Source organism: Vidua macroura, chromosome 6 (assembly GCF_024509145.1).
Source record: "Vidua macroura isolate BioBank_ID:100142 chromosome 6, ASM2450914v1, whole genome shotgun sequence".
NCBI lineage: Eukaryota > Metazoa > Chordata > Aves > Passeriformes > Viduidae > Vidua > Vidua macroura.
In genome coordinates, this window is record NC_071576.1 from 53,200,802 (window position 1) to 53,222,357 (window position 21,556).

The 21,556-nt window shown below is 39.0% G+C and overlaps 1 protein-coding gene and 1 long non-coding RNA gene across 3 annotated transcripts in view; both read right to left on the reverse strand.

Moving 5' to 3' along the window:
- NELL1 (neural EGFL like 1) overlaps positions 1-21,556 on the reverse strand; it is a 290,478-nt gene that overhangs the window by 33,083 nt on the left and 235,839 nt on the right. The window lies entirely within an intron of this gene.
- Positions 5,806-11,233, reverse strand: LOC128809553 (uncharacterized). The gene is made up of 4 exons (XR_008437767.1): positions 11,152-11,233; positions 10,053-10,153; positions 7,886-8,005; positions 5,806-6,193 (listed from the first exon to the last, which is right to left on the reverse strand). It is a non-coding gene; the product is annotated as an uncharacterized LOC128809553 (long non-coding RNA).

Consider the following 21,556-nt stretch of genomic DNA (forward strand, 5'->3'; position numbering starts at 1 on the left):
CACTATTATGCTTAAAAAATATTAAGAAAATAAAATTGCTTCCTCCATTAAAGGCCATCAAAATAATACACAGTGTACGAAGAAATCCCTTTTCCAATCCCTGCCTGCCCTGGAGCAATCTACAGCAGCTATTTCATGACACATAGTTATGCAGGCAAGGACAAAGAGAAGTGCCCTTGACCACAAACATTAGACTTACTTTAAGGATCAGAATTTTCCAGAGGGAAGTTTTTCAAGAACCTAACCCTGGCTGTGTCAATACCAGAGACCATATTGTTGTGAAAACCAGCTCAGCTTCTGATTTCAAATTGCTGTGCATTCACCTTGACATAACAATTGTAAAGGTATCATTTTCCCTAATACAATTCCCATCCTGATGTGGAGAAATAGGATCACATTTGAGCTCCATAGACTGCAGTTTCAGAAAGGAGATGCAATCCCCTAGACTGCTACCTTGCAAACATCTCATGTCAGAAAAAAATAAATAAAAAAATACAAAAAAAGTCAGGATAGAAAACTTAGTTCTGAATGAACATTCCATATTTTTTTTTTTTTTTTTTTTCCCTTCATCAAAGCATGTCCTGTCTGTTGCAAACCTGCAGTTTGGCACTTGGATCAAAGCATCTCCTGGCTCTGTTGTGTTGAAGCTGAAGTGTCAAATGGTTCCACTGTAACACTACTAAGAAATGCTTTGATATACTTACATATACCTGTGTGTGTGTGTGTGTGTATGTAAAGCACTTTAGTAATTACTTAATAACCTGTAATATTTTAAAAATAGTTTACCTAACTATAATTTCTCATTATGATATTCCACTGAAGTTACCCCAACCACTGCATGACTGTTACTGACCTCCTATCAGGCAAGATGGAAACAAACTCTGAAGTAACCCTTTGAAATGCAGACATTTCCTGTGGAGGGGTATTTGGTGTGTCCATCAGAGAATGCTGTGCAGGGGAACAATGACAGGGCTAAAGAATATCACTCAGGTGCCTTCTGATTAAACTAGAGTTGAGGGACAATGCTCATCCTGAGTCAAATATCAAGAAGACAAGAAATGGCGCATTGAGAAGAGATGGCCTGGAGCCTGCGATGAGATGTCCATCAGAACAAGTCCACAGAACTATCTCCTACCCCTGGTAAATTGTGTCTCCACAGGTTAACATCAAATCATACCTGATCTCAGTCCAAAACAAGTACTTCCAAAAGATGACTAAAAAACAGGGATCCCCAATTCCCTCCCTGGATAGCAGAGACCTGGCTCTGCTCCCCAGCACCAAGAGCAGCTCCTGCATTTGTAAGGGAACAGAGCGCATCCCTCCCAGAGCACCGACTTCTTCCCAGCCCCTCCCAGCTCCAGGGGGCAATTAGCCTTCCCATCAGGACTCTACAACAGGGCATGTTCAACTACACTGGGATGTGTAGAAATGGAAATCAAAACACTCACCTGAACATGTGTCAGCCTTGGATCTCTGGGGAGAACAATTTCTAAATATGTTGTACCAAGTTTGTGTGGCCAGGATTTGGTAGTGATGGAGCTACGGGGGTGGCTTCTGTGAGAAGCTGCCAGAAGCTTCCCCCATGTCCAGCAGAGCCAATCCCTGGAGACTCCAAGATGGATGTGGCTGAATTCTGCTCTGATTTTATTAGCAATAAAATCAATTAATTTCTCTAATTCAAGCTTGTTGTACCTCTGCTGTTATTTGGTGAGTGATCGCTCCCCATCTTTATCTCAACTCATGAACCCTTCATTACATTATCTATCCCCTGTCCAGCTGTGGAGGGAAGCAAGAAAGAGGCTTTGACTCTGAGGAGCTCCACTGGTCAGAGCAGGTGCTCGTAACACCACAGTTGTGGGTTCAACCCCCAGGTGAACCATTCACTTAAGAGCTGCACAGTATTGAACCTTGTGGGTCCCTTCCAACTCAGAATGTTCTGTGACCTGGTGGGTGCATGGCATCCAGGCAGGGTCAACCCAGTACAGACAAATCTCTTTGCAATCTCACATTTTTCACTGTAAAAAAAGATTAGAAAGTCATTTTCAGGCTTCAGATTAACAGTCTTGAAAATTTTATTAAAAATAAATCGAAAATCATAATACTGATATTGATAATACTATTGATAATAATTCTCCTAATTTTTTAGTTCTGCTTCATAGTTCCAACATATGACTAGAAGTGAGGGAGAGCATAGTACATTCTTGCTTTAGCTCTACAGAGGACCCCCTCTGAAGCTGCTGAGAAACAAAGATCAAGTTGACAGTTTTTCCTTCTAACTTGAAACATTTTTTACCATTTCCAAGAAAACTGAATAGACTTTCAGATCAAATTAATCAGTTGGATTTCTCAGATAGACATTATTGTTCTCATTATTCAACACCTTCTTATTTGTCTGCACTACCCTTTTTAGCAAAACACCATATTATTTTTCTTCTGATTTTAAATATCCCCTTTGGTCCTACAGCTCATAAAATTCTGCTTCTTGAACAGCATAATGCTATTACTTTATCTTTATTTCTGCATAGCTGATCTCTAAAGCTTGTGGTATCCATTGATTTATAATTGCTTACCATTTACTATATTGATAGTTAGAGACAATTTACTGATATACATTAGCATGAGGACAGAAAAACAGTTGTCTATTTCAATAACTTATTGCAAGTATATCTGAAGAATGTCAGAAAATAACTGATCTATATTCTGAAGCACTGGTTGTCAAATGCTGCTTCTGCTTACATTAAAAGAATTGATAAATCATATATCTCATCATTACCTTTTGAAAATTTATTTTATGATGATTTTAAACCTTCATGTTTTCTTTTTTTTAATATTACTTCTTAACACAGTATGCAGTCTTTGTGCAGACATAAAGGATTTTAATTAATTTTGGTTTCTTAAGATAATTTGGGCTGTTGCTACTTGTTACAGTTTCTCCAATTTGCACTATAATTTCATGGCTCAACACTCATATATGTGCTAGTACCACTGTTAAGCCATGAAAAGCCAACACGAGAAGAAAGAAATATATACCAACAGCAATACCGAAGATGAAATTTTAATATTCATATTCCTAAAGAATTTCTAGAAGTATTTTCAGATTCACAGGACACAATACTTCAAAACATACCAAAACCTATCTTGTGACACATAAACATTTTCTCTAAAAGTAAATTCCAACTTCTTAACTGCATCAAGAATTTGTCATTCACCCAGCAAGTTATAGGTACTTGCCGTAATATACATTTCACAGACACAGAAAAATGAGCCTGGAGTGATGAGGGAAGCACCTTCAGTCACTTAAGTTAGTGGCCTAGTCAGTACTAAAATCTATATTCCATGGATTTATTTCCTGACAGTAGACATGAAATTACACCACTGCAGCAACACTTTGTAAATATGACAGTTTGGATCACGCTTAATAATTAATATACAACTTGAAACTCTATTAAGTATCCTGAACAAAATTTGTTATCCAGAAAAGACTGAGCAATTTCACAGAGAGAAAAGAGAGTACCTTTCATTCCTGTTATTTGGTACTAAATTAAATGCCTTGTCTTTTCTAAATATAAGTAGCTTCCTATTTGCATTATAATTATACTGTGAAACTTTCTGTGGATAATGAAGTAAGTTCAGGGAGCAGCATTTTGGCCCTTTAATCTCTTGGGAAGCAAAAAGGTGGCCAGAAAGAAAAAAGAGAAAATGAGAACAAACGGTGAGGTTACAAAAAGCATGTGCAAAATGATGATAACAGTTCAGACCAGCCCCAAAGAGCTGATAAAGATTTATTTCCATGTATTAGTACTTCTAATAAATAACAAATTTCAGCTCTGAAATGAACCTACTTGTAAAACTTTTTTTGAAGACTGTTCCATGCCTCACTGCTTCAGCTCCAACAGCCACAAGTTATTCCATCCACACAGAAAGGACAATACTTCAGGGTAACTAGGAACACCCTCTTTTTCCAGCCCACTGGATTTTGTCAACTTTTTTAAAATGAGAAAAAAGCAAAAAAGGAAAGCATTCTGGTGCTCGAGTCCCACAGTAGCTGTGCCACTGATCTGCTGGTAATGATGGACATATTATCTGAATTTATATCCTGCAAAGACTATTTGGGAATGGGGATGTGGAGAGGAGCATCACTTTCAGTCCTCAGGCAGGATGTGAGAGACAGGGAGAGATGAGCAGTGAGAGACAGGGAGGTGTAGCCATCCCTGGATTAAACAGTTATTGCTACTGGAGGCCAAGAGAGACATGCCACCACCCTCCTAGGAATCTGTGCCCATGGTTATCACCCTGGGCAAACCAGTCTTTATTGGTTTCTGCAGAGTAGAACACCAACATCAGCAGACCTTAAAAGGGACCTTCCCTCACACCCTGCTCTGGGAGGAGGGGAGATGTGCCACACCTCAAGCACAAGGAGTCATCCTAAATCAAAAATTTGAGATTAAGAATATTAGTAGCCACTCTGTAAGAGACGTACAACCACAAACAGAAATGCTCTGCCTAATGTCTCTGACCAAAAGCAGCAGCTACAGCTGGGTCAAGCACGTGTTTCAAGGAGCCCAGCTCCAGGGCAGGATTATTGGAGCACTCCAGTTAGTTGGGTCTCAATAAAGCTTATTTCATAGAGTTTTAGTTACAATGGCTTTGGCATGAAGCGCAGGGCTGGGCATCCCTGATGAAGTAGATAAACTGGATACATACAGAAGCAGAACTTATGGCCTCTAGGACATTCTACATGTGAAAACAGGAGCATTCACAGACATACAATTATAGCATTTAATGAGGGGCTACACAGTAGGACATCTACAATCTTCACAGCCCCATTACAAGTGACTAAATTGCTTTGGAGATCCATGCTTTTCCAACGATGCCATCTCAGTATACTCACCAATAAAAACAGAGTAATAATACCCTTAAAGTTCATGGAAGCTTACTGATTTAAAAAAAAGAACTGGGGAAGGTAATTCCTTTAAACATTTGTCTTAGAGCTCATCTGGTATTTTTATCAAAGACACAAAAAAGGAGGCACAGCTTTGGTTGGTTAGACTGGTACAACTTTGGAAAGCACTGCCAATGCCAGGAAATACTGGAATTTCATTCTGAAAGAAAGGAAAAGTCTTGCCTAATAGAAACCGAACAAAAAGTAATGATATAATGTGCTTTGTGATTCTGCTCAAGAGCCTAGCAATAATAAGTATTTCTACTAAAAGTAGGGAAATTATCAGTGAGAAATTAGTGGGGAGGATGAAGACCATGTTAATCAGTCAGAGGACCATAGAATAAGGAAGATTAGCTTTGTAGAAAAAGGCAAAAGCTATCTAGAATTTATCAACAGAAGCATTTGTAACAACAACATAAAGCTATTAATGCCATGAAACAAGCCACAGTGATGCTTATCTCAATACAATTCTTTTTCAGCTCTGCTCAAGAATAAAAAAAAAAAAAAGGCAAGTGAAGAGAGGCACTAAGACATACAACAATCTGTTTTATGAAATGTACTGTTCCTCACTTATTTTGCCTGGCACATTCAAAGCCAAGAGGAGATATTATCCCTTTATGTAAACTCATTAGGACAAGTAATAAAAAGGGTTGTTTTCTTTTTTTTCATTTCAGAGGAAAAATGACAAGTGGCCAATGACAATTGGAAAAATGACAAGAACACCAATACAAGTGAATATTAACTGTCAGGAGTAAGTCTTGAATAGAAATCAGTGGAGGACACCTAGCCATAAGAAAGCAATGTCTGAAATATAATTTTAAACTGAGGAGCAAGATAGTAACTATTTATTTTTAAAGAAATAGCAATTTTTAGGACAGATCTGACAAATCCATAAAGAGGACTATGTGACACAGTCTCCCATGGTAAGTGGGAACTAAATTAGATCATCTGAAAGCTCCTTATGCAGGTATAAAGTGCTAGAGACTTTATTATTTAATTAATGATATATGTTAATATACAATAAAATACCAAAGGAGACAACATTGTTTATTTTTCAAGATATGAGATACCACATGGCAAACTCTGAGCCATTTTTCCCTTTCCTGTCTAAACAGAACTTGCCTGATTTCCATTGTAATTTTATTCTTTGTTATCAAATCCTGGCCATCACGTACCAAGAACCCTTGCTTCTTCCCAGACCAGCCAAGCAGCGCTCTGATACAAAACATGGGCTTCCTTCAGACAGCAGGACTGAGGAAAGGAAAAGTAATGATGATTCAACACATATTTTTCAAAAATGTTTGTTGCAAATGCAACTTCTGCAATGTTGCTGGAAACCAGCCAGATCTAGCTGGATATAAACCTCATCTCCGCCAAGGAACTACCTTCTCCTTCACATAAGACCCAATAGATCCTAAGAGCTAATTTAAAAACATTACAATTTCTTGTTCAAATGTGCAATTAAGAAGAGAAATGAAGATTGAGATTAGCAATGGCAGAAGATCTCTAAACTTTATATTACACAATTAACATTTTAAATAGAGTGGGTCAAAATAACAAGGCTTTTTAGTTTGCAACATTGGAAAGTGAAACAACCATGCTTCAGGTCAAATAATGCTTCCTTTATTTTTTAGCATTATTTTAATGTTTTCAAGGGTTTGTAAAAGCTGTTTCACATTGAAAATGGGAAACATTTGCAGAGGTTTCCAATGCTGCTCCCATGCTTACAAACAGATACAAAATCACACCGGACTCTTACATCTGGAATCGCCATACAGGAACTCTTGGTGTGTTGTCAATTACTCTCTCTATGTGTGCAGGCAGATTTATTCTCCTGGAAACAACTCATTTAATCAACCTCTGACTACTGAAATTAATGAAAGTTCAGGGCTCAGGGTTACAAATGATCATTTCACAATGCTCATTAAGAGGACTGCTGAGCAGCAGTGTCATACAGAAATATTCTGATTTATTTAGCAGAAAGTGGGTAACTAATGCAGGCCAATTTTCAAGAAATTAGTAGAGATGAAATAGAGTTGAGTCATTATGCTCAAGGCTGTTCTACCTTGAACATTTTTGCTGGCCCAGCTCCTCTTCCCTGACCATCCATGCCAGGAGAACTAAGCAGCAGAGTAAGACCTGGAGCAGATCACAGCCTGAGTGTGATTCCATACCAGAATGAAATCAAAGCCATCATCACCTTGGAAGGAAGGGACAAAAGCACTGTGTATCCTCTCCTGATGTTCACATTCCTGAGGGTCTTACCTACTGTATTATGTCCACCAAAGAGCAGGTAACAAGGTTAATGGCAACGTGGATCAACTCAAGATCCAGAGGAGAGGACAGCAAAATAGATGAGAGGTCTAGAAAACACGGATTCAAGGCAACAGTGGGAGGGAAAATAATATATAGGTGAATATAAACTGAAGATACTAAAATAGGTCTTAATTCTGAAGAGAACTGAAGTAGTATGCTAAATTATAGCAAAATAGATTTAAGATATTAAGTCTCAAGTTCCTATTCTGTCCCTGACTTCAGCAAACTCAGGGAGTGAGAAAATTCTAATTTCCTTACACATCTCTTATTATTTTAGTGCTCTGGTAAATGGAGCTATCTGGGGAAGAAGAAAAAGCAATAGAAATTCCTGAATTCAGATCTTGGCATTGAAGAAAGGAAGAGCCAAATGCCCCAGATACTGTGTTTAAAATTGTTTCTGGCCCACTGGGAGATACATTTTTATATCCTACTATGAATTTAAGCACAGTTTGATACTTGTAAAATCCTTCCTAATCCTCTTCCTGGCAATAACTCAGTGGCCTACCACAGCCAGTTTGGCAGGATTCTTTTCTATTTCAGCTTTTTACCTTGGTTTTCCCAAGGTGTCTCACAGATCACAAAGCGTCTGGAATTTTGCTGAAGAACCATTCCATTAAAGAGTTTTACCTCAGAGAACTGGAGTTTGCCAGCTCCCTAGAATCAGGATCTCAAAAATTTCCTGAGCAGAGGATGACACTTTGTTCAGCCAGGTTCACAGATGAAGCATTAATTGTGTCAATGAGAAACCTCAATAGAAGAAAGAAAAAAATTAAGTCACAGATTCCAAGAAGATGTACTCAACTGCAATTCATTACTGCCAACTAACTCAACAAAGTTACACTATGGTAAAACCAGTTTGAGGCAAAGAATTTGATCTTATTCTGATCAAAGGCAGCAATATATTTGATCCCATTTTAAGGCAGTTCTCTACATTTTTTATTTGGTAAATAGAAATTTTAAGGGTATTAAATGCCAAATGCCACAAACCATACATACATAGAATGGAATATATAAATTACATCACAAGATATTGAAGGATATCTCCATGACATTTTCACTGAAGAAACTCACAGCACTGTTATTGTCTAGAAAGCTGTCTGTTAACTCCTAGGTAACGTCTGATTCATAATTAAAATAACACTTGCATATTCCATTTGCATTTTTAATGAATTTCCAAAACTATTTTGGACATTAGCTAGCAAGGTGATATTGTGGAGGAAAGAAACACAAGCTCTTGTACATGAGTAGCAATGAGTGAGAAGAATCAGACGAGAGTGAACTTTAACAACAAACCTGGCCAACACAGAGGCAGTGTGGAAAAAGGTAAAGAAGAAATCCATCCCCCATACTACCACCTATATTTCTCAACTGCTAGAAAGACACTTGGTTTTTGGAGTACAGCAATCCGGTAAAGGTGGTGTTAAGCATGAGTTTATGCCCGTTCTCATCACCACTCCTACGAAGAACATTTGAGAGTTGAAGTTGTTCAGCCTAGAGAGGAAAAACCTCCAGGAGGATCTCATTGTGGCTTTTCAATAATTGCAGGGGGCCTACAAGAAAGAGGGGATAAGCCTGTTGTGATAAGACAAGGAGTAATAGTTTTAAAATAAAAAGGATCAATTTAGATTAGGTAAAGGGATAAAGTTTTTTATACTGAGGATGGCAAAACACTAGAAGAGGTTTCCCAGAGAGGTGGTGGATTGTGGGAAGGGTTCCTGCTCTCCCTTGGGAGGCAGCAACAGTTTAGAAAAGGTTGCCAATCAACTGCTGCCCTCCACCCCAGAAGAGCTGTCCATCAATGCTTGGTACTCTCCCCAGTTACAGAAAGTTCAGTTATTCTGTTACCCCCATTGGCCCCTGTTAGAATACCACTCCTCCTCTGTACCCCGATTAGTTCTCTGTATGTCACCCCACTCTGTCTCCCCCCCTTTACCCGTTGCCTATTGGCTGTTTTGTACCCTAACCACTCCTACTCCTTTGCCCTTAATACCCAGCCCCGCCTTCCCTCGGGGCTCCTGGGGCTGGCTCCCTTCCAGAGAGCTTGTGTCCCTCGTCTTCCCCCTCCTGTTCCTGCGACTCTCCTACACTAAAGCCTCTAGGAATACAGCTACTCCGGAGCCCTCTCATCAGTACAGTGGAGCTATCTGGGTTCCCGCCACATCCTCCCCGCGGACCGGTCAGCCGAGGCTTTTCCCCCGGACAGTCTGGGCACCCGGGTGAAGCCCGGAGGACTTGTAATTTAATACAGTGGATGCCCCATCCCTGGGAACATTCAAGATCAGATGGGACAAGGACCTGAGCAACCTGATCTAGTTGAAGAAGTCCCTGCTCATTGCAGGGGTTTTGGACTAGATGAGCTTTGAAGACCTCTTCCAGCCCAAACCATTCTATGGTTTCCCAGTGAAAGCAACTCAAGCCTTACTATGCCTGCCAAGCAATCCTAGGCTGGCTGAAAAAGATGCCTTTTTTGAGAGGAGGTTTAGGAAACGCTTCTTGCTGCTTCTCTGTTATTATATGTCTCTTCTAAGAGGAGACAGGAGGGGAATTCAAAATTCTTCCTCCTCCCTCCTACCTCAGAGAGGCACCAGATGCCTCGCTTGGCTGCAGAATGCCACTGCCTCTCCACAGGGGAATGGTGGGGAGCACCAGTCCTGCTGTGGTTCTTGGCTTGGCTGAAATGGAGCCCCAGCTATGCTCATGAGAGGGGAAAAGGAGGAGTTCTCACACCTCCCCAGAACAGCTCCAAGAGCAGCACATCCACAGAGTGGCTCTCTGCAGAGCAAAGAAGCCAAACCTTTTGAGGTGTCACCTTCCAGCTGGGCTGGCCGTAAAAGAGACAGAGAGAAAATTCAGTGTGAGACAAGCCTGAAGCATAACCGGCTATTGGGGCTGCTCCTATAAAAGAAGAAACACTGTTATGATCGAACCATCAAAACGTCTGGTTACAACTTGGCAGTGGTTTGTATATGAGCAGGTGATACCTTAAAAACCAATATATTTTCTTCTTTTATTATGGAGGTAAAAAAAGTAGAACTATGTATTTTGGACTTGTTGTATTAGTGAAAGAAAAAGGGGCTCTCAGGCAGAAATGGACCCTGAAAACCAAAGGGTTTTAACAGAAGTGTCAGTCACAGTCTGTAATTACTTCCACTCCAAATTATGACACAGATGTTGACTGAGATTTTTAAAGCAACATATGCAGCAATACCAGGTGGCTAATCTGCAGATTACTAGGACCAAGAAAATTCATTCAGGAACTCAGGATGTTGCCATCATTCATGCCTCTTCCTGTTCATGAAGTGAACTGAACATATTGTAAATGAGGCTCTTGCTTAAGCCTTATTTTAATCACTTCTAAATTGGATACGGTTCTCTCTTCACCTTGTCCTTTTACAGTATTACCTAGCCTCCTAAAAATCATCATAAATCACCTGTGAAGGTCATGCATTAGAGTGCTTTCAGAAGTAAGACTCATAAACCTTGTCAAAACGTACACGCTGTGGGGTGGTGTTTTGAATTGGAATATAACCATTGCCTTTTAATCACAAGACATTTTCTAAGAAACTGTTTTATGTGAAAGAACAGTGCTCACATATGAATTAACAGCTGAATTTCTATCATACCTGTCTATGTTGATTTTGTCAACAGAACTACATTTTCCTTCAGCCTATGGCTGAATGATCCTAAATGACAGTAAAAAAAAAGCCCTGATTTTCCCCAGAGATCTGCCAAGATCAAAGGACTGGGAAGGTCAGCTTTCATGAATGTTTCCATGGGCAACTGGTCATACCAGAACTGGATGTAGGGAACCTTGTGGAGATACTGATTTTTAACAGCAGTAATGATAGAACTGCATTCTCCTGTAAAGAAGTAGCACTTCTGACCTTGCTCACCTTTGACATCTAAAATGTGTCAACACATTGTTCAATGCAGACAGCTTTGAAATACTCACAAAATCAGAACTGACACAATTTCTTGTAATTAATGAAAATATTGTGAAACATTCCAAGCCTCAGACCAGGTCATAACTGTAGAACATTAGCTTTGTGACACCATACCTGTGGTCACAAAGCTTACATTCCACAAGTATGACCTGGTCAGAAAGCAGCTCTGCCCTTTCCCTACTGCATGCTCAGGACTGAATATCTGTCCAGCTCACCCAGAGACTCCCAGCCAGCTCACACACTGAGCCTGAATGGCACTTTGAAACAGAAATGGGGCAAGCAGGGGAATGAAACTGCGTTTAGTCAGTGGCTGAGCATTCTGCACAGAGTGCACAAAATTCTGTTGAAATTCTGTATGATTTTCAATCTAAAAATACTCAGATAACATGTAAAGAGTGACAAAATGTACTGCCAAATCTCTACTATTATTAACACACTTAATATCCTACCATTAAGCTAAACTGCCTGTGTTGACCATGGTTCTCTAAGGAAGTATTTGTATTTTTCCAGCACAGGAGTAGATGAGGTTGGAACCCAAGCTATCTGTCCACACTGAGCAGCAACTCTTATCTTTCCTTCAGATGTGTGGGTCAGATAGAAAGAAGATACAGAATGCAGAACTGCCCACCTCAGGAAAGGCAGCACATTCTTTACCATTTCTTTAGCTCTTCTGGTGCTCAAGTGGTTTGTTTAGGGCTTCACTGGACACAAAAACTACCCCCCCACCCAAAAAAAAAAAATGGTGTTTAAGAGAAAAGGTTAAATCACCCTGTGTGTTCTGGCTGAGAGAACTACACATAAAAGAAATCCATTCATACCTGCCATGAACAAGAACAACAGTATTAACTGAAGAATAACATTTAAGCAGCCAAAATATTTAACTCAAGGCACTGGGAGAAATTATCTGATATTCAGAGGATTACATATGTCTTTTGATTAGCACAGCCAGTACTCTGTTTCATATCCTTGACTAGAAAGACCAAATCAGCATAATCTTATAGTATACATATAAAAACCTGTAAGGTTTTTTTATAAAAAAGAGATGCAAGTTTTGGCTTTCTGTAAATCTGAGATCATTCTCCTCCCTCAAAAAAAAAAAAAAATGTATTTAACTAACAATGATAGAGTAATCTGACATGGCAAAATACAGCCTTCTTTTCTTTGAAGGAATGGATTTCACCTAGAATGGTTATCAACAAGGAAAGCAGTTCCTGAAACTCAAGACCTACAGATCAACTTGATATGGCCATTTTTCTTCTCTGTTATACCATCTCAGACCAGATAAGGAAAAAACAAGAGAGAACATGGGGCAGTCAGGGAAACACACAATAATCTTCAGCAGAGAATCAAAACAAGCGTTGAGCAAACTAACTCTGGGTTTCATTTTCTTATAAAAGAAATGCATTTGTTTCCCAGGGTGCTTGAGCAGCAGGACATCTATGAGTAACCAAAATAATGTGCACCTCAAGCCCAAAAGTGCCATTATTTATTTTAGTCACAGAGTGTAAGAAGCTGTCTTCACAAAGCAGCTTCTTTCCACCCTTCCCCAGACTACTTGCTGCATTTTAAGAACAGACACACAAACCCATTTGGAGGATCACATCTAATTAGTTTTTGTTGAATTGCATGCAGCATTCCCTGAGCATTATGTGGATTTGACACACTCTAAGACTCTAGTTCAGCTGTCTGTTAAAAGTTAAAAATATTTAAGGTCTTGCTCCCTTTTTTTCCTTTCCATATTGATTCTGTAAGATAAGACAAATGCCAAAGAAAACCACTGTTTAGCTACAGAGATGAACAACAACATTCAAGGGCAGAGTGGGTGGGTAAGAGAATGAAAAATAACTCAAATGCTCTGGCTCACCAAGAATGAAGCACAAATAAAATCGAGCAAAAAGGCCAGTAAGAGTTATCATCACAAGGTTCTTCATGCAGCCCCAAGCAAGCTCCACTACAGTTGAAAGCAGTCAATCAGAGTGCTTTAAAACTCATTAGGATCCTCGTTTTATCAGTCACACACCAACACATTCGATCTTTTTTCCTAAACCTGGAGAAAGCATCTGTTTTCTTTCCTCCCTGGGCAAATCCGTCTTTCTGCACCAAGACAACAGCCCACAGAAAAGTGAGCCACAATGAAGACCGTGCTGTCGTCAGCTCCAGGAAAAGCCATGGCCTAGCTCTAGCTCTACCAACAGATTCCTTTCAATAAAGTCAACAATTTCAAACATCAGCTGAGAAATTCACAATTTTCAGTTGCACAAACACCACTCTCACACGGCAGCTGACTGCCATCGGATTTATGAGATCCTCAATTTCCAGGTATGTCCATAAAATCTACCACAAAGTTTGCAGTACAAAGAAAAAGGGATAGAGGTTAAGAGACCTCTCTTGACCAAGCAAATTGCATAGTCTCATTTCAATTGTGGGACCATTTTTCATCTATACTCACAGAGGAAAGTAGGAAGAGGTAGAAAAGAACAATTATAGTTTAAGCTTGTATCAAAGGGTTTTATAAAATGCATTTTTGTTTGTTTGCCTGTTTTTGTGGATTGAAAGAAAAACAAGAAAAAAACAGTATTTCAGAGGAGTAGCTGCCATCATATTCATGGAGGTGCATGATCTTGTTTCAAAGAATTGGGACAGTGAGAACAGTTCCAGACTTACTGTTCTTATTCAGACTTCCAGCAGTGAAACCACTGATACATTTCCTACAGTTTCTTCCTCACAGCATCCTGTTATAAGTTAAGAACAGACAGAAACATCTATCTCTCACACAATAAAAGAGGGGTTAGAAAGCAGGAAGTGTTTTTGGAGAAGTATGCCCCACAGTTTTGATTTCAAGAAAACGGTTGAGCATTCTCACTGGTATTCTGTAGGTGGAGGCTCTTTTGTTTAGATCTCTGTTATTTCTCACTCACACATAAAACCCAGAACAGACTGTAACTGACCTCAATGAACATAAGGGGTGACATTAAACATGTCTGAAATTTATTGACTCCTCAGGGTTAATCATCCACCTGTTATATCAGGGTAATTGAACAACCAACAAAGACTCTTCTCTACCAATATGGTGGAAAGAAGAGGTCACAAGACTATCACAGGAGTTTTCTTTTGGAGAGAAGTTAAAAATCTTTACATTTGAAACCCAAAAGTTTGCTCCACCCTCTCTCTGCAGCCTGGTTATTTAAAATCCTTCCTCTTTTGAGCAGAGAGATTTATTCAAGCCTTGCTTCAGACAGCTTGCACTGAGCAATGCATAGGCAAGAGACAGCTGCTTTTTGTCCTCAGTGGACAAAAACAATGAGTACAAAATGTGGCATGAAAGAGTGTCAGAGAAGTCTGATGGCTCAGGTGACAAGAACCGTGTGCAGGATGTCTACCTGCCACTTGTGCACATTATATTTAGTCCTAACCATTTTCACAGGTTCACTGCAGTCAGAAACCTCAGATCTACTCAAAACAGCAAAACAAAGGTCTCCAAAATACTGAAGAATAAAGAAAATTAATCCAAGCATCTGCCTGTACTCCCTGAAAAGAGAGATGTGAAACAAAGGTGGTTTTTTTTTCTCATAAAAATATGCAGTCAAAAGACTACATCATTTTCTGTGAAAAATTATATTCTTTTTAGAAGCCTTGGAAGTCAATTATACATTGTATCTGAATATTAGAATCAATATATAGTATTTGAAAGCATGACTAAGTAATAATAGATGTCAAGAGCAAATTATGTTGAGTAAGAAAATCTGCCAAAATAGCTTGAAGTCAAAGAAAAGGCTAATCAGAGGAAATGCATGCCTTTTAATTGTCAAACATGAACATTCCCTGCAGAAGTATCGCCAGTACAAATTGCTCTCCTGGTTTCATGCAAAAAGGAATATGGGCAGTATAATATGAGGGTGTAAAAGGTTATACAAAGATAGACACACACAAACTGCCTTTGCTTCTGACATACTTCCATGCCATTAAATTCTTGCCAGCTTCATTATTTATATACTTCTGATGCAAGCAGATTTCAGCAATGAAGACACCAAACAGGAAGGTTAGTTGCAGGCTGGAGCTATATGTGTCTCTCAGAGGAACCTATGAGAATCACATTCAGTAAAATAAATTGCATTACAGTGTAAACAAAATTTAACCCAGGTGAAATGAATAAAGCAGAAAATGACTAAATTAAATGAAGATGGCAGAGTGGAAATGTTTTCTGTGAAGACATAGATCCATAATATATTCATAGCCAGAGGCATTAGGACAGTTTCACACCAGTGGATTTTTTTTTATTTTTAAAGCCCTTTGCTAAAACAAAGAATCACATCTACTCCTTGATTTTTATTAATAAGTTGAGGTTTATATTGAATTTTAAATTACAGTAAGAAGTCCAACATAGGTGTTGTTTTTTAAAAATCTCAAATTATTTCCTTAGTATTATTCACCTGATAATTCTTACCGCTGCAATACATTTACAACATGACGCCAGATTTGCAGTACATAAATTTAAAAAACCTCACATCTAAATGCTGTGATGCTGTCAGAGAAAATTAACAATGAAATAAAGAGCTTGATCTATGAAGCATCACAAGAATAGAACTAGCTATGCTACATTATCTACCCATGACCCACATCCATCTAACCAGAGGCAAAAGGAAAAAAAATTAAAAATTCAAGAGCATCTCAATTATTTTCACCACTTGGTTACTATTCCTTAAGCATTAGACACCCTCCTCAGCTCCAAAGAAAAGGAATTCATGCAATCATCAAAAGGGATTTTATACTCTAATTATCCACATCTCTGTAAAATAATAAATCATGGAAAGAAGATAAAATATGTAACTAGAAACTATTTTGCACCATATCAGCACACTGTCTTCTTCCAGAGCTGACTCTACTCCTTCAGAGGTGCAATTAGAGAAATAACATTTTGGGAAAATGCCACAGGTCTTGTAAAAATCATGACACAAACACTGCACCTAATGGTGCTGCCCCCTGCAACAATGCACTAAGAGCGACCAGATGAAAAATACCACAAGTCCCCTTTTCCTCACTTACTTTTACTTGATGCTGCAGCCCTTCCATCCTCTGCCAGGCATCCTCTCCCACCTAAGCCACTCTAAATGTACACACATGCACAAGAGTGTGCCTACCACAGATCAAAAAACATAATTAGAATAATGAAAATACTATTTTTGTTCCACTTCTTCACTGCTATATAAGACTCTTTCCCCATGGGGGCTACTCAGAGTCATCTGCATAATTCTACAGATCTAGAATATGTTGTTCCAGCACAGATATCCATTATTATAAAACACAAGAAAAATACATCAAAAATGCAGAACTATTTAGGCTGTTTTCTTTGTTACTGTTTTTTTTTTCTTACTTATCTCCATAGAGCAAGTGTACACAAAAATCACAAATTGTGGTTCAGAACCAGTAATGTACAATTTAGACACAGACATCCCTGTTTTCTGAAAACAAGCAATGACCTACACCCCACAGTACACATATAATGCTATGTCAGTCCTAAAAGCATATTTTAGCAGTATTTACAGTTACGCTGAATTTAGATTAGATTATCTCACTTTCAAATTAATTTCTGGAAGTAACAGAATGCTCACAACAACACTGAGTATTTTTGAGAGGGAAGTAGAAGAAAAGTAAATGAGAATTCATTAATACTGTGATTATCTGCCAACATTTACAAGCAATTTTGGCACTCCTTCCTGGGGCGTTCTTAAAAGATATGACTTCAGGCACATATAAGCTGTGGTACACATGTATTACATATCCACAAAATATATAGGTGCAACTAAATAGGTGCCTGTGATTTCCTTTCTATAAGTAGGAGGAACCATATTCAGCCAAGTCAGCCCTTAATAACAGCAATCATTTCATCTTTACAGTATAAACTCATCTTTTAAGGAGGCTTTACCTTGGCTTTTAATAACCCAAAGGAATAAAATCATCTGTCTGGCTGTCTTAAGACAGCTGTGTCTTTGGAGATGACTTTGCCAAATTCTCTGGATCTTTACCAATAGAAAGGAACCCAAGACTTGTGATGAGTTTACACCAGGTTCATCCCTTGCCTTACAATGCCAATTATTGACCTTAATAAACAACTATAATATCAACTCTTTTTATATGATGAATACTTTAACAGTTGTTTCCAACTAGGAAACAATCTCCATGGCCACAAATTGCCATTGTCCATCATATTAGTGCTATTTTATACAGCACACAAAAAAAGATTCTGTTTTAAATTACTAACATGACAATTAAGATCGATTGTTATGGTTGACCTGCTCAAAACTGGAATCTGTTAGAGTTTGTTTGAATGATATAATTTTCAATGTATTTTTTCTTGCTTATCCTCCCTAAACTGGATTATAAACAAAGTATATAATCATATCTGATGCAATGCACTTTATAAAACACAATCTACAGTAACTCCTCAATCAACTTGCACGATTGTCAAGGGGTTTTTGGTTTTCCCCTGCTTCTATGCTGGAAAAACAAACTAATACCATGTACATTCAAAGACGATATACTTTCCTACACAACCTAGAGAAAAGATGCCCTGTGCTAAGTAAGTTTTGCTGCCTTACTTGTGGCAGCATTCCCAGAAAGTACATTCACATCATATGCCAATATGATATACACACAGAGAAAGGCTGGAATGACACCCTCCATTCTTAAGTTCTGTTTCTGTGCTTCCATTCCTCAAATTTTCTGCATGTGCATTATCTGATACGTCAGAATGCCAACCTTATATGGCTTTTGTTCTATCCACCTTAAACATTCTATAACACTGTACACTCATACAAAGGTTTTTTTTCCTGTGAAGATTAAAATTCATCCAGCCAAAACTTTCAGAGCCACAAAAATAAGATATTCATATCCTTCTAGTTCCCACCAGGGTTTATTAATCCACTAGAGCAATCTGGAACTTGAGGATTGAACAACACCTTCATCCTGTGTCCAGAAATTTAGAATAATCTACTGCTCTTGGAAAAAGCCAGCTATAACTCTTGAGTGTTATACAGTTTTGGGGTTTTTTTTTAATAGACAAACTACAACCTTATAATATATCCCAATATTTATAAAGCTTGATGCTCACAACATCAGATAAGTGACTCATATATTCTGAACCAAATGTTACTTTCAAAATGTTTTTTGAATACATATTACCACTTAATATTCCTTTCATTAATTGCACTTTTTGGATTAATTTTCCCGGGCTAGCATTTCATTGAGCTGTACTTTACATCATTATTAGACAATTGAAAGCCACATGACTACTCGTAGTGGAAGATAACTTACTATGGTAAAGACTGACAAAGTCTTTTATCACTCTGTCAGATAAATCAGGTTCTCACAAAATCCCTCTTCCTCAAATTTAATAGGTCAAGGTTTTCAGCCTGTTTCAGTACAACTAACAGTATAAATGAAAAGCTTATGAAAACCAGAAAGCCTATAGGTCTTTACAGGTTGATAAAATACTTTGATTTTTACCTTTTGCTTCTGATATGGTCAGTCCTTCACATTAGGTATAATTTTTTAAATTGATATTCAAAAGTAAGACATTCTAATAGTGAAAAGTAAAACATTTAGGGAGTTACTCCGTGGTTTGGTTGGACCCTTTTCTTCATGACTCTAAAAAAGCTATCTTTCCTTCAGTGGAAAACAGAAATTGGTTGTTGCACATACAGGCAGTTATTTTTAGCTTTGACTGACAAAATTCTTCCCTCCTTTTACTTCTCAATTTGGCTTAGAAAAAATGTCTATGCCCTTTAAGTCTGGCACTTAATACACAGAAGTGTAAAGAAGAGTAGAACATGAAATCTAGAAATGTGAATACACTGTATAGAAGTTTCTTTAACTAGATTGAATTTAGCATTAATGAAAAATTACATTAAATGCAATGAGGTGACATGTCTTCCATTTTTCCACAAGTTAACAGAGTAGCAATGCCAACTATATCACATTTCTTGCTTTGGATGCTCCTTCTCCCTGGAAGAATTTCCTCCAATGAAGCTATTTCAATTTATTTTTACAGTGAATCAGTTCACTGTTGAAGCTATACTGCAAATGGACTAAGTGACCAATTTAATTTTGTGGATTGTACCAAGAAGATATAATAATGGATTTAACACAGCGGTTAATTTATTTAACACACACTAAGGCAACTTTTAGCACAACTAGGACAACCTACAACTGTAACAAAGAAATGTGTCTTTTTATAGTGGCTGGACGAGGGAGTGGTGGACTACCTCCTTCTGTAATGTTGTATTTAACTCTTTTCACATTTGCAAACTATATATATCACGGAGAGGATCTGAAAAAATCTCCTACAGTCAATTCAGTGAGACAGACATTAGAGATAGAGAAATTCTGCTCAGTATTAATTAGATTCTGCATCCTCAGTGACCCACCATCATCCATCTACACATTCAACCTTCTTTCATCTTATTCAGTAATGTATACACCTAATAAAACCTGCTGAGAAAAGATAAGGGGAGGAGGGATTGAAAAAAAAAAAATCAAATCTCTCTTCAAAAAGAAACCTATGACTCAAGCCATCTCAAAAGGGAGGCTTTAGGAATAGCCAGGCATTATCACACCATATCTGACTCCCTAACCTGCAAATGATTAATGGCATCACTGAGGGAGTTGTTACTGCTATCAGCACACACACCTCAAATAGCATCAGCTGTGACCTCTATCGAAGTTGGAGATTTCTCTATAGAAGAACAAGATTTCAGATGGGAAAATGGAAGAAAACTTCTGAGGGATAAATAAAATCTTTACTTTCTCCACACAGTTAATGGAAAGAATTGAAAAACTCTGTGTTGGATATTCCAAGGGTGAAAACCAAAACAATAAAAGGTGGGGGAAAGAAAGGTGGGGGAAAGAAAGGTGGGAGAAAGAAAGGCTTTTCTAGAAAATTGAAGTCCCATCTCAAAAAGCAGCTTCCATTCACTTTAGAATTCAAACCTGCCAGGGTTGTAACAGACAAAAACCAAAAATCTCTTGAAATACACAGAGATTTTCCCCCCATTTTTAATTCATTTTGGACTGACTGATAGGCTTTCCAGAGCTGTGGCTGGCACAAGAAGTGGACAGGACAGGTGTCCTGGGAGAATGAGTGTCAAGGAAAAAGGCCCCTGCCCGGTCACACTACTGTAATGGAAGATTAATCTTTCTCTAACATCAGAATCAAAACCAAGCACAAGGTAATGAAATTTATAGATGGCACAAAACTGGGAGTTACAATGTCAGAATGCACCAGGAGCGTTTAGTAAATATTTTTATTGTCTCTCTCTGTGTAATTTCACTCTTCATCTGGATGCCACACATGCACCAAAGCCTCTCTGTCTCTTCCCTTCTTAGCTGAACAGGGGAGAGAAAATATAGCAGAAGTTCATGAGTTGAGATAAGGACAGAAGAGATCACTTACCAAATACTGTCATGGGCAAAACAGGCGAGAATTAGAGATATTAATTGAATTTATCAATAAAAGGATCAGAGCAGGATAGTGAAAAGTAAAATAAACCTTAAAACCACCTTCTGTCCATCCCTCCTTTCTTCCCAGGCTCTACCTCCTCCCCCTCAGCAGCACAGGGAGATGGGGAATGGAAGCTATGGCCAGATCATCACAGGTTTTTTCTGTTGCTGGAAGAAGCCTGCCCCCGCTGCAGTGTGAGGTACCTCCCATGGGAGATAGTTCTCCATGAATTTCTCCAATGTGGGTCACTCTACCACAGCGTGCAGTCCTTCCAGGTACACCCTGCTCCAACATGGGTCCCCCAGGGTCACAAATCCTACCAGGACTACCAGCATGGGCTCCCCTCTCCATGGGTCTGCAGGTCCCTGCCAGGTCCCTGCTCCAGCATGGGCTTCCCACAGGTTCACAGCCTCCTTTGAGCATCCCCCTGCTCTGGTGTGGGCTCCTCCATGGGCTGCAGGTGGATCTGTGCATCCCTGTGCCCTCCATGGGCTGCAGGGACACAGCTGCCTCACCAGGGGCTCCAGGGGAATCTCAGCTCCAGTGCCTGGAGCAGCTCCTGCCCCTCCTTCAGCCCTGACCTGGCTGTCTGCAGGGCTGTTCCCCTCACATGTTCTCAGCCTGCTCTTCTCTGACTGCAACTACTTCTGCACAATACCTTTTCCTCCTTCTTAAATCTGTTATCAGAGGCATTACTCCCATCACTGGTTGGCTGGGCCTTGGCCAGCAGCAGGTCCATTCTGGAAGTGGCTGGCCTTGGCTCTGCTGGACATGGGAGAAGCTTCTGGCAGCTTCTCACAAAAGCCAGCCCTGTGGCCTTGACAACTGCCAAAACCTGGCCCCTCAAACCCAATATAA